An 11,842-nucleotide genomic window follows, 5' to 3' on the forward strand; every position below is an offset into this window, starting at 1 on the left:
AGGCCCCATTCTGACCGTGTGTGCTCTCCTTGTCATAAGAGAGGTCATCTGGTGCTATCCTGTTTTCAATTGCATCCTGAACTCCAAACTGTTGGTGTTGTGATGAGTTGACAGTGTCAACCCCTTCATTCAGATTCAGTAACCCTTCGGCCCGTTGGGAGAACGGGTTACGAACCTTATATTTATATGGGTCTCATACTATGTGTAATGGCCATTGGAAGCTCATTACAATATTGAGAGACATCGGGGCCTCTCAAAGAATTATTGCTCACCAGGTGTTGTTGGATGTAGCCAAGATAGATTCTGGAGAATTTGTGCTATTGCTAGCTTTTTCAGGTAGAGTGCAGTAAGCACCATTAATTAAAGCCCAGGTTATGTCCGAGGAATAATGGACCCGTAACTTTCAATAAGAAATAAGGTAGATTAGCATTTAAGAAGGAATAATGATGTTAGGCATTGCCTTATATTGTGTGGATATGATTATATTATAATATATATGTGTAGTGCATTGTATGGATTATATAGGTAAGGACACGCTGGAGCATAACCAGTTGGAGCGAGATGGTATTGTAAGCGGCTGAAGTGCTGGTGACCTGAGGCCAGGGATTAGCGAGTACCAATTTATCGAGTACTAATTAGTTAGTACTCGACAATTAGCGAGTTCCATTTATCTCACGGCACCTTGCAGATGCCATGATATAAATGGAAATGTACCAGTAATGTGATTGAAATTGCTTGACACAAAGATGATTTAACCGGAATTTAGATTCATATACTAATAGCTTATTGATGGCGATTTTAGGCCAAGTACGTTTCAGCCTCCTAATGTAAGGTTGGAATAGTGGGATTATATTCATGAGTACCAAGAACGCCGCCCTAATGAAGGCTAGAACAGCATGGCCCCCGCCGCCAAACGCTGTTTTACACATCAGGTTAATTGTAAAGTAAATGATGTACCTATTAGTTTCAGTAAGGAAACCTATTGCAAGTATTTAGATATTCATTTTGCCAAGCATTGTGAGAATATCGCTGTTTCAGTAAAATAAGGAAGAGAAATGATTAATGGTTCATCATGGTTGTGGCAGGAAACCAGTTGCCAACACGCCTACCACTCAGCCCTAAAAGAAAGAGTTTTTTTGTTCAAATGCTACTTAGAAATGTAATGAGTATGACTCATTCCTTTGCTATTTTTATTGTCACATAATTTACCAGCTTAGATCTGCTCAACAGTTCTAAACCAATGACTAGGAAGTTGGCCTAGTAGTTTATTGTAAATAAACCGGCATCCGAACGCCTTTCATGTTCGAAAATATCACCTGCCTGAATATGAGGAGGAAACATCCCTCCCACAGTGTCATTTGTAGTGAAGGGTGGCAGTAGTGGAGAGTGGTGGTAGTGTAGGGTGGTGGAAGTGGAGGGTAGCGGTAGTGTAGGGTGGCAGTAGTGCAGGGTGGCGGTAGTGGAGGGTGGCAGTAGTGTAGGGTGGCAGCAGTGTAGGGTGGCAGTAGTGCAGAGTGGCGGTAATGGAGGGTGGCAGTAGTGTAGGGTGGCAGTAGTGTAGGGTGGCAGTAGTGTAGGGTGGTAGTAGTGTAGGGTGGCAGTAGTGTAGGATGGCAGTAGTGTAGAGTGGCAGTAGTGGAGGGAGGCAGTAGTGGTGGGTGGCAGTAGTGGAGGGTGGCAGTAGTGGAGGGTGGCAGTAGTGTAGGGTGGCAGTAGTGTAGGGTGGCGGTAGTGGAGGGTGGCAGTAGTTGAGGGTGGCAGTAGTGGAGGGTGGCAGTAGTGTAAGGTGGCAGTAGTGGAGGGTGGCAGTAGTGTAGGGTGGCAGAAGTGGAGGGTTGCAGTAGTGGAGGGTGGCAGTAGTGGAGGGTGGCAGTAGTGGAGGGTGGCAGTAGTGGAGGGTGGCAGAAGTGGAGGGTGGCAGTAGTGGAGGGTGGCAGTAGTGTAGGGTGGCAGTAGTGTAGGGTGGCAGTAGTGTAGGGTGACAGTAGTGTAGGGTGGCAGTAGTGTAGGGTGGCAGTAGTGTAGGGTGGCGGTAGTGGAGGGTGGCAGTAGTGTAGGGTGGCGGTAGTGTAGGGTGGCAGTAGTGGAGGGTGGCAGTAGTGGAGGGTGGCAGTAGTGGAGGGTGGCAGTAGCGTAGGGTGGCAATAGTGGAGGGTGGCAGTAGTGGAGGGTGGCAGTAGTGTAGGGTGGCAGTAGTGGAGGGTGACAGTAGTGGAGGGTGGCGGTATTGGAGGGTGGCAGTAGTGTAGGGTGGCAGTAGTGGAGGGTGGCAGAAGTGGAGGGTGGCAGTAGTGTAGGTTGGCAGTAGTGTAGGGTGGCAGAAGTGGAGGGTGGAAGTAGTGGAGGGTGGCGGTAGTGGAGGGTGGAGGTAGTGGAGGGTGGCAGTAGTGTGGGGTGGAGGTAGTGGAGGGTGGCGGTAGTGGAGGGTGGCAGTAATGGAGGGTGGCAGTAATGGAAGAGTGACAGTAGTGTAGGGTGGCAGTAGTGTAGGGTGACAGTAGTGGAGGGTGGCAGTAGTGGAGGGTGGCAGCAGTGGAGGGTGGCAGTAATGGAGGGTGACAGTAGTGGAGGGTGGCAGAAGTGGAGGGTGGCAGTAGTGGAGGGTGGCACTAGTGGAGGGTGGCAGTAGTGGAGGGTGGCAGCAGTAAAGGGTGGCAGTAGTGGAGGGTGGCAGTAGTGGATGGTTGCAATCGTGGATTGTGGCGGTAGGGTGGCGGTAGTGTAAGGTGGCGTTAGAGTAGGGTGGCAGTAGTAGAGGATGGCAGTAGTGGAGGGTGGCAGTAGTGGAGGGTGGCGATAGTGTAGGATGACAGTAGTGTAGGGTGGCAGTAGTGGAGGGTGGTGGTAGTGGAGGGTGGTGAAAGTGTAGGGTGGTGGTAGTGTTGGGTGGCAGTAGTGGAGGATGGCAGTAGTGGAGGGTGGCAGTAGTGGAGGGTGGCAGTAGTGTAGGGTGGAAGTAGTGTAGGGTGGCAGAAGTGGAGGATGGCAGTAGTGGAGGGTGGCAGTAGTAGAGGGTGGTGGTAGTGAAGTTTGGCAGTAATGAAGGGTGGCAGTAGTGGAGGGTAGCAGTAGTGGAGGGTGGCGGTAGTGTAGGGTGGCAGTAGTGGAGGATGGCAGTAGTGGAGGGTGGCAGTAGTGGAGGGTGGCAGTAGTGTAGGGTGGAAGTAGTGTAGGGTGGCAGAAGTGGAGGGTGGCAGTAGTGGAGGGTGGCAGTAGTGGAGGGTGGTGGTAGTGGAGGGTGGCAGTAGTGGAGGGAGGCGGTAGTGGAGGGTGGCGGTAGTGGAGGGTAAAGGTAGTGGAGGGTGGCAGTAGTGTAGGATGGAGGTAGTGTAGGGTGGCAGTAGTAGAGGGTGGCAGTTGCGGAGGGTGGCAGTAGTGGAGGATGGCAGTAGTGTAGGGTGGCAGTAGTGTAGGGTGGCGGTAGTGAAGGGTGGCAGTAGTGGAGGGTGGCAGTAGTGGAGGGTGGCAGTAGTGGAGGGTGGCGGTAGTGAAGGATGGTGGTAGTGGAGGGTGGCAGTAGTGGAGGGTGGCAGTAGTGGAGGGTGGCGGTTGTGGAGGGTGGAGGCAGTGGAGGGTGGCAGTAGTGTAGGGTGGCAGTAGTGTAGGGTGGCAGTAGTGGAGGGTGGCAGTAGTGGAGGGTGTCGGTAGTGGAGGGTGGAGGCAGTGGAGAGTGGCAGTAGTGTAGGGTGGCAGTAGTGTAGGGTGGCAGTAGTGGAGGGTGGCAGTAGTGGAGGGTGGCAGTAGTGTAGGGTGGCATTAGTGTAGGGTGGCGTTAGTGGAGGGTGGCAGTAGTGGAGGGTGGCAGTAGTGTAATGTGGCATTAGTGTAGGGTGGCGTTAGTGGAGGGTGGCAGTAGTGGAGGGTGGCAGTAGTGTAGGGTGGCATTAGTGGAGGGTGGCAGTAGTGGAAGGTGGAAGAAGTGGAGGGTGTCGGTAGTGGAAGGTGGCAGTAGTGTAGGGTGGCACTAGTGTAGGGTGGCAGTAGTGGAGGGTGGCAGTAGTGTAGGGTGGCATTAGTCTAGGGTGGCATTAGTGGAGGGTGGCAGTAGTGGAGGGTGGAAGAAGTGGAGGGTGTCGGTAGTGGAAGGTGGCAGTAGTGTAGGGTGGCGGTAGTGTAGGGTGGCGGTAGTAGAGGATGGCAGTAGTGGAAAGTGGTGGTAGTGTAGGATGTCAGTAGTGTAGGGTGGCAAGTAGTGGAGGGTGGCGGTACTGTAGGGTGGCATTAGTGGAGGGTGGCGGTCGTGTTGGGTGGTTGTAGTGGAGGGTGGCAGTAGTGGAAGATGGCAGTTGTGGAGGGTGGCAGCAGTGAAGGGTGGCAGTAGTGGAGGGTGGCAGTAGTGGAGGGTGGCAGTAGTGGAGGGTTGCAATCATGGATTGTGGCGGTAGAGTATTGTGGCGTTAGTGTAAGGTGGCGATAGTGTAGGGTGGCAGTAGTGGAGGATGGCAGTAGTGTAGGGTGGCAGTAGTGGAGGATGGCAGTAGTGGAGGGTGGCAGTAGTGGAGGGTGGCGATAGTGTAGGGTGGCGGTAGTGTAAGGTAGCAGTAGTGGAGGGTGGCGGTAGTGAAGGGTGGTGGTAGTGTAGGGTGGCGGTAGTGTAGGGTGGCAGTAGTGGAAGGTGGCAGTAGTGTAGGGTGGCAGTAGCGGAGGGTGGCAGTAGTGGAAGGTGGTGGTAGTGTAGGGTGGCAGTAGTGGAAGGTGGTGGTAGTGTAGGGTGGTGGTAGTGTAGGGTGGCGGTTGTGTAGGGTGACAGAAGTGTAGAATGGCGATAGTGTAGTGTGGCAGTAGTGTAGGGTGGCAGTAGTGTAGGGTGGCATTAGTGGAGGGTGGCAGTAGTGTAGGGTGGCAGTAGTGGAGGGTGGCAGTAGTGGAGGGTGGCAGTAGTGGAAGGTGGCAGTAGTGTTGGGTGGCAGTAGTGGAGGGTGGCAGTAGTGGAGGGTGGTGGTAGTGTAGGGTGGCAGTAGTGGAGGGTTGCAGTAGTGGAGAGCGGCAGTAGTGGAGGGTGGTGGTAGAGTAGGGTGGGGGTAGTGTCATGTTGCGGTAGTGTAGGGTGGCAGTTGTGGACGATAGCAGTAGTGGAGTGGGAGTAGTGGAGGCTGGCAGTAGTGGAGGGTGGCGGTAGTGAAGGGTGGCAGTAGTGGAGGGTGGCAATAGTGGAGGGTGGCATTAGTGAAGGGTGGCGGTAGTGTAGGGTAGCGGTTGTGTGGGTGGCGGTAGTGGAGGGTGGCAGTAGTGGAGGGTGGCAGTATTGTAGGGTGGCAGTAGTGTAGGGTGGCGGTTGTGGAGGGTGGCAGCAGTGAAGGGTGGATTAGTATAGGGTGGCGGTAGTGAAGGGTGGCATTTGGGTAGGGTGGTGGTAGTGGAGGGTGGCAGTAGTGGAGGGTGGTGATTGTGTAGGGTGGCAGTAATGGAGGGTGGCAGTAGCGTAGGATGGAGGTAGTGTAGGGTGGCAGTAGTGGAGGGTGGCAGTAGTGGAGGGTGGCAGTAGTGGAGGACGGCAGTAGTGGAGGGTGGCAGTAGTGTAGGGTGGCAGTAGTGTAGGGTGGCGGTAGTGAAGGGTGGCAGTAGTGGAGGGTGGCCGTAGTGAAGGGTGGCACTAGTGGAGGGTGAAGGTAGTGTAGGGTGGCAGTAGTGTAGGATGGCTGTAGTGTAGGGTGGCAGTAGTGTAGGGTGGCAGCAGTGTAGGGTGAGGTTAGTGTAGGGATGCAGTAGTGAAGGGTGTCGGTAGTGTAGGGTGACAGTAGTGTAGGGTGGCAGTAGTGGAGGGTGGTGGTAGTGGAGGGTGGTGAAAGTGTAGGGTGGTGGTAGTGTTGGGTGGCAGTAGTGGAGGGTCGCAGTAGTGGAGGGTGGCAGTAGTGAAAGGTGCCAGCAGTGTAGGGTGGCGGTAGTGTAGGGTGGCAGTGGTGGAGGGTGGCGGTTGTGAAGGGTGGCAGTAGTGTAGGGTGGCAGTAGTGGAGGGTGGCAGTAGTGAAGGGTGGCAGTAGCGTAGGGTGGCGGTAGTGTAGGGTGGTGATAGCGTAGGGTGGCAGTAGTGGAGGGTGGCAGCAGTGTAGGGTGGCAGTAGTGTAGGGTGGCAGTAGTGTAGGGTGGCAGTAGTGGAGGGTGGCGTTAGTGTAGGGTGGCAGTAGTGGAAAGTGGCAGTAGTGGAGGGTGGCAGTAGTGGAGGGTGGCAGTAGTGGAAAGTGGCGATAGTGTAGGGTGGCAGTAGTGTAGGGTGGCATTAATGGAGGGAGGCGGTAGTGTAGGGTGGCGGTAGTGTAGTTTGGGGGTAGTTTAGGGTGGCGGTAGTGTACGGTGGCGGTAGTGGAGGGTGGCGGTAGTGGAGGGTGGCTTTAGTGTAGGGTGGCAGTAATGGAGGGTGGCGGTAGTGAAGGGTGGCAGTAGTGTAGGGTGGCGGTAGTAGAGGGTGGCGTTAGTCTAGGGTGGCAGTAGTGGAGGGTGTCGTTAGTGTAGGGTGGCAGTAGTGTAGGGTGGCAGTAGTGGAGGGTGGCGGTAGTGTAGGGTGGCGGTAGTGTAGGGTGGGGGTACTGTAGGGTGGCAGTAGTGTAGGACGGCAGTAGTGAAAGGTGGCGGTAGTGTAGGATGGCTTTAATGTAAGTTGGCGGTACTGTAGGGTGGTGGTAGTGTAGGGTGGCGGTAGTGTAGGGTGGTGGTAGTGTAGGGTGGCCGTAGTGTAGGGTGGCGTTAGTGTTGGGTGGCGGTCGTGTTGGGTGGTGGTAGTGTTGGGTGGTAGTAGTGGAGGATGGCATTAGTGGAGGGTGTTAGTAGTGTAGGGTGGCAGTAGTGGTGGGTAGCGTTAGAGTAGGGTGACGGTAGTGTAGGGTGGCGGTAGTGAAGGGTGGCAGTAATTAAGGGTGGCAGTAGTGGAGGGTGGCAGTTGTGGAGGGTGGCAGTTGTGTAGGGTGGCAGTAGTGGAGGGTGGCAGTAGTGGAGGGTGGCAGTAGTGTAGGGTGGCAGTAGTGGAGGATGGCAGTAGTGGAGGGTGGCGGTAGTGTAAGGTGGCAGTAGTGGAGGGTGGCGGTAGTGTAGGGTGGTGGTAATGTAGGTTGATGGTAGTGTAGGGTGGCAGTAGTGGAGGGTGACAGTAGTGGAGGGTGGCAGTAGTGTAGGGTGGCAGTAGTACTCACCTAATTGTACTCACCTAATTGTGCTTGCGGGGGTTGAGCTTTGGCTCTTTGGTCCCGCCTCTCAACTGTCAATCAACTGGTGTACAGATTCCTGAGCCTACTGGGCTCTATCATACCTACATTTGAAACTGTGTATGGAGTCAGCCTCCACCACATCACTTCCTAGTGCATTCCATTTATTAACTACTCTGACACTGAAACAATTCTTTCTAACGTCTCTGTGGCTCATCTGGGTACTAAGTTTCCACCTGTGTCCCCTTGTTCGTGTCCCACCCGTGCTGAAGAGTTTGTCTTTGTCCACCTTGTCAATTCCCCTGAGAATTTTGTAGGTGGTTATCATGTCTCCCCTTACTCTTCTGTTTTCCAGGGATGTGAGGTTCAGCTCCTTTAGCCTTTCCTCGTAGCTCAATCCTCTCAGTTCCGGGACGAGCCTGGTGGCATACCGCTGAATCTTCTCTAACTTTGTCTTGTGTTTAACTAGGTATGGACTCCAGGCTGGAGCTGCATACTCCAGGATTGGTCTCACATAAGTGGTATACAGGGTTCTGAAAGATTCCTTACACAAGTTTCTGAAGGCAGTTCTTATGTTGGCCAGTCTAGCATATGCCGCTGATGATATTCTTTTGATTAGTAGTGCAGTAGTATTAGTATTATTAGTATTATTAGTAGTGTAGGATGGTGGTAGTGTAGGGTGGCAGTAGTGGAGGGTAACAGTAGTGGAGGGTGGCAGTAGTGGAGAGTGGCTGTAGTGTTTTGTGGCGGTAGTGTAGGGTGGCGGTAGTGTAGGGTGGTTGTAGTGTAGAGTGGCAGTAGTGGAGGGTGGCAGTAGTGGAGGCTTACAGTAGCGGAGGGTAGCGGTAGTGTAGTGTGGCAGTAGTGGAGGGTGTCAATAGTGAATGGTGGCAGTAGTGGAGGGTGGCGCTAGTGTAGGGTAGCGGTAGTGTAGGGTGGCAGTTGTGGAGGGTGGCAGTAGTGGATGGTGGCAGTAGTGGAGGGTGGCGGTAGTGAAGGGTGGTGGTAGTGTACGGTGGTGGTAATGTAGGGTGGCGGCAGTGAAGGGTAGATTAGTGTAGGGTGGCGGTAGTGTAGGGTGGCGGTAGTGTAGGGTGGGGGTAGTGTAGGGTGGCAGTAGTGTAGGATGGCAGTAGTGAAAGGTGGCGGTAGTGTAGGATGGCTTTAATGTAAGGTGGCGGTAGTGTAGGGTGGTGGTAGTGTAGGGTGGCGGTACTGTAGGGTGGTGGTAGTGTAGGGTGGCGGTAGTGTAGGGTGGCGTTAGTGTAGGGTGGCGGTCGTGTTGGGTGGTGGTAGTGTAGGGTGGTAGTAGTGGTGGGTAGCGTTAGAGTAGGGTGACGGTAGTGTAAGGTGGCGGTAGTGAAGGGTGGCAGTAATGAAGGGTGGCAGTAGTGGAGGGTGGCAGTAGTGGAGGGTGGCAGTTGTGTAGGGTGGCAGTAGTGGAGGGTGGCAGTAGTGGAGGGTGGCAGTAGTGTAGGGTGGCAGTAGTGGAGGATGGCAGTAGTGGAGGGTGGCGGTAGTGTAAGGTGGCAGTAGTGGAGGGTGGCAGTAGTGTAGGGTGGCGGTAATGTAGGTTGATGGTAGTGTAGGGTGGCAGTAGTGGAGGGTAACAGTAGTGGAGGGTGGCAGTAGTGTAGGGTGGCAGTAGTGTAGGGTGGTGGTAGTGTAGGGTGGCAGTAGTGGAGGGTAACAGTAGTGGAGGGTGGCAGTAGAGGAGAGTGGCTGTAGTGTTTTGTGGCGGTAGTGTAGGGTGGCGGTAGTGTAGGGTGGTAGTAGTGTAGAGTGGCAGTAGTGGAGGGTGGCAGTAGTGGAGGCTTACAGTAGCGGAGGGTAGTGGTAGTGTAGTGGGGCAGTAGTGGAGGGTGTCAATAGTGAATGGTGGCAGTAGTGGAGGGTGGCGCTAGTGTAGGGTAGCGGTAGTGTAGGGTGGCAGTTGTGGAGGGTGGCAGTAGTGGATGGTGGCAGTAGTTTAGGGTGGCTGTAGTGAAGGGTGGTGGTAGTGTAGGGTGGTGGTAATGAAGGGTGGCGGCAGTGAAGGGTAGATTAGTGTTGGGTGGCGGTAGTGTAGGGTGGCGGTAGTGAAGGGTGGGGGTAGTGTAGGGTGGCAGTAGTGTAGGATGGCAGTAGTGAAAGGTGGCGGTAGTGTAGGATGGCTTTAATGTAAGGTGGCGGTAGTGTAGGGTGGTGGTAGTGTAGGGTGGCGGTAGTGTAAGGTGGTGGTAGTGTAGGGTGGCGGTAGTGTAGGGTGGCGTTAGTGTAGGGTGGCGGTCGTGTTGGGTGGTGGTAGTGTAGGGTGGTAGTAGTGGAGGATGGCAGAAGTGGAGGGTGTTAGTAGTGTAGGGTGGCAGTAGTGGTGTGTAGTGTTAGAGTAGGGTGACGGTAGTGTAGGGTGGCGGTAGTGAAGGGTGGCAGTAATGAAGGTTGGCAGTAGTGGAGGGTGGCAGTAGTGGAGGGTGGCAGTTGTGTAGGGTGGCAGTAGTGGAGGGTGGCAGTAGTGGAGGGTGGCAGTAGTGTAGGGTGGCAGTAGTGGAGGATGGCAGTAGTGGAAGGTGGCGGTAGTGTAAGGTGGCAGTAGTGGAGGGTGGCAGTAGTGTAGGGTGGCGGTAATGTAGGTTGATGGTAGTGTAGGGTGGCAGTAGTGGAGGGTAACAGTAGTGGAGGGTGGCAGTAGTGTAGGGTGGCAGTAGTGTAGGGTGGTGGTAGTGTAAGGTGGCAGTAGTGGAGGGTAACAGTAGTGGAGGGTGGCAGTAGTGGAGAGTGGCTGTAGTGTTTTGTGGCGGAAGTGTAGGGTGGCGGTAGTGTAGGGTGGTAGTAGTGTAGAGTGGCAGTAGTGGAGGGTGGCAGTAGTGGAGGCTTACAGTAGCGGAGGGTAGCGGTAGTGTAGTGTGGCAGTAGTGGAGGGTGTCAATAGTGAATGGTGGCAGTAGTGGAGGGTGGCGCTAGTGTAGGGTAGCGGTAGTGTAGGGTGGCAGTTGTGGAGGGTGGCAGTAGTGGATGGTGGCAGAAGTGGAGGGTGGCGGTAGTGAAGGGTGGTGGTAGTGTAGGGTGGTGGTAATGTAGGGTGGCGGCAGTGAAGGGTAGATTAGTGTAGGGTAACGGTAGTGGAATGTGGTGGTAGTGAAGGGTTGTGGTAGTGTAGGGTGGCACTAGTGTAGGGTGGCAGTAGTGTAGGTTGGCAGAAGTGTAGGGTGGCGGTAGTGAAGGGTGGCAGTAGTGGAGGTTGGCGGTAGTGAAGGGTGGCAGTAGTGGAGGGTGGAGGTAGTGTAGGGTGGCAGTAGTGTAGGATGGCAGTAGTGGAGGATGGCAGTAGTGTAGGATGGCGGTAGTGTAGGGTAGCAGTAGTGGAAGGTGGTGGTAGTGGAGGGTGGCAGTAGTGTAGGGTGGCAGTAGTGTAGGGTGGCAATAGTGGAGGGTGAAAGTAGGGGAAGGTGCCAGTAGTGTAGGGTGGCGGTAGTTTAGGGTGGCAGTAGTGGAGGGTGGCGGTAGTGAAGGGTGGCAGTAGTGTAGGGTGGCGGTAGTGGAGGGTGGCGGTAGTGGAGTGTGGCAGTAGTGGAGGGTGGTGGTGTTGGAATTTTCCAACACTAATAAAATACTGTTGTTTTATTTTTAACTATCACTAAAATCTACTAATTACTGTAGTAACTAAAATTAACTAACAGTAGTGTTCACATGAACTAATAATTGTATCTGTACAATAATGCTGGAATTCTTACGTAATCAAAAGCCAGTATTGCGTCTGATTCTACCAAGTTAAAACACATTTATATCCAGTGTGCTAGAGAATTGAGTGCGATTCTCTAAATTCAGCAGTATTCCGTGTGATAATTATTTACCGATAACATAACTCCCAAATAATGCCAAATCGAGAGTTTCTAGTTACAACTGTTATCAAGTAATGAATTTAACGTCACGCATGAATGCCATGGAGAGAACTAAAATCATCTCCATTTCTCGTTTACCATCGTAAGACGAGAAAGTAATAATATTTAGCTCCCTAGAATTACAACCCAGTCTTTATCAAAGCATTTTAGCCTCAACTGTGCGAAATAATATTATTCGTGATAAATAATTTCTGTTGCGAATGCTAGACGCCGGGGAGAGGGAGACGCTATTGTGGTGGCAGATGCCAGCTCGAGGAGAAGTCGCCAGTGTGCGGCGTGAATACTTGTTGCGGAATTGAGTAACTCGTTTTGGTGTCAGAGTCTAGGATACGAATTGTATCCTAGACTCTGAGTGAATCACTCTATCCTAGAGTGAATTGTCAGCAAGATTTAACCTGATATTCATCCCGGAACTAGTTAATTTGTTCTACGTGATCCATCGTGACCGGCCAAATAAGCCTGTCAACATCCAAGCCAAGCTAGCTACCACGTGTTCGCCATTGTGACGCTAGAGCTGGGACGCGGTTTCGGCAAGCTTCAACTTATACAGTACCCTATTAGCTAAGTATATAACTCACTTTTGATGCATCATTAGAGATTGTATATGGCAGGGTAGCTTGTCGTTACGTCGAGCGACACAAACAAACCACATGTTAGTATTCTAAATTAATTTTATTCCCCATGTTCTTGAATATAGATATTTAGTAGCCTAGTACATTGCTACGTAATATCCCTTAATTTACAGCTCTCGTGTGAGGAATTCCACGAGCTGTTACTTTACCCGTGTTATTCATCTCCCAGTGTTCTACGAGGAATTCCGGAGAT

This window comes from Procambarus clarkii, chromosome 17 (genome assembly GCF_040958095.1).
Source record: "Procambarus clarkii isolate CNS0578487 chromosome 17, FALCON_Pclarkii_2.0, whole genome shotgun sequence".
Taxonomy (NCBI): domain Eukaryota; kingdom Metazoa; phylum Arthropoda; class Malacostraca; order Decapoda; family Cambaridae; genus Procambarus; species Procambarus clarkii.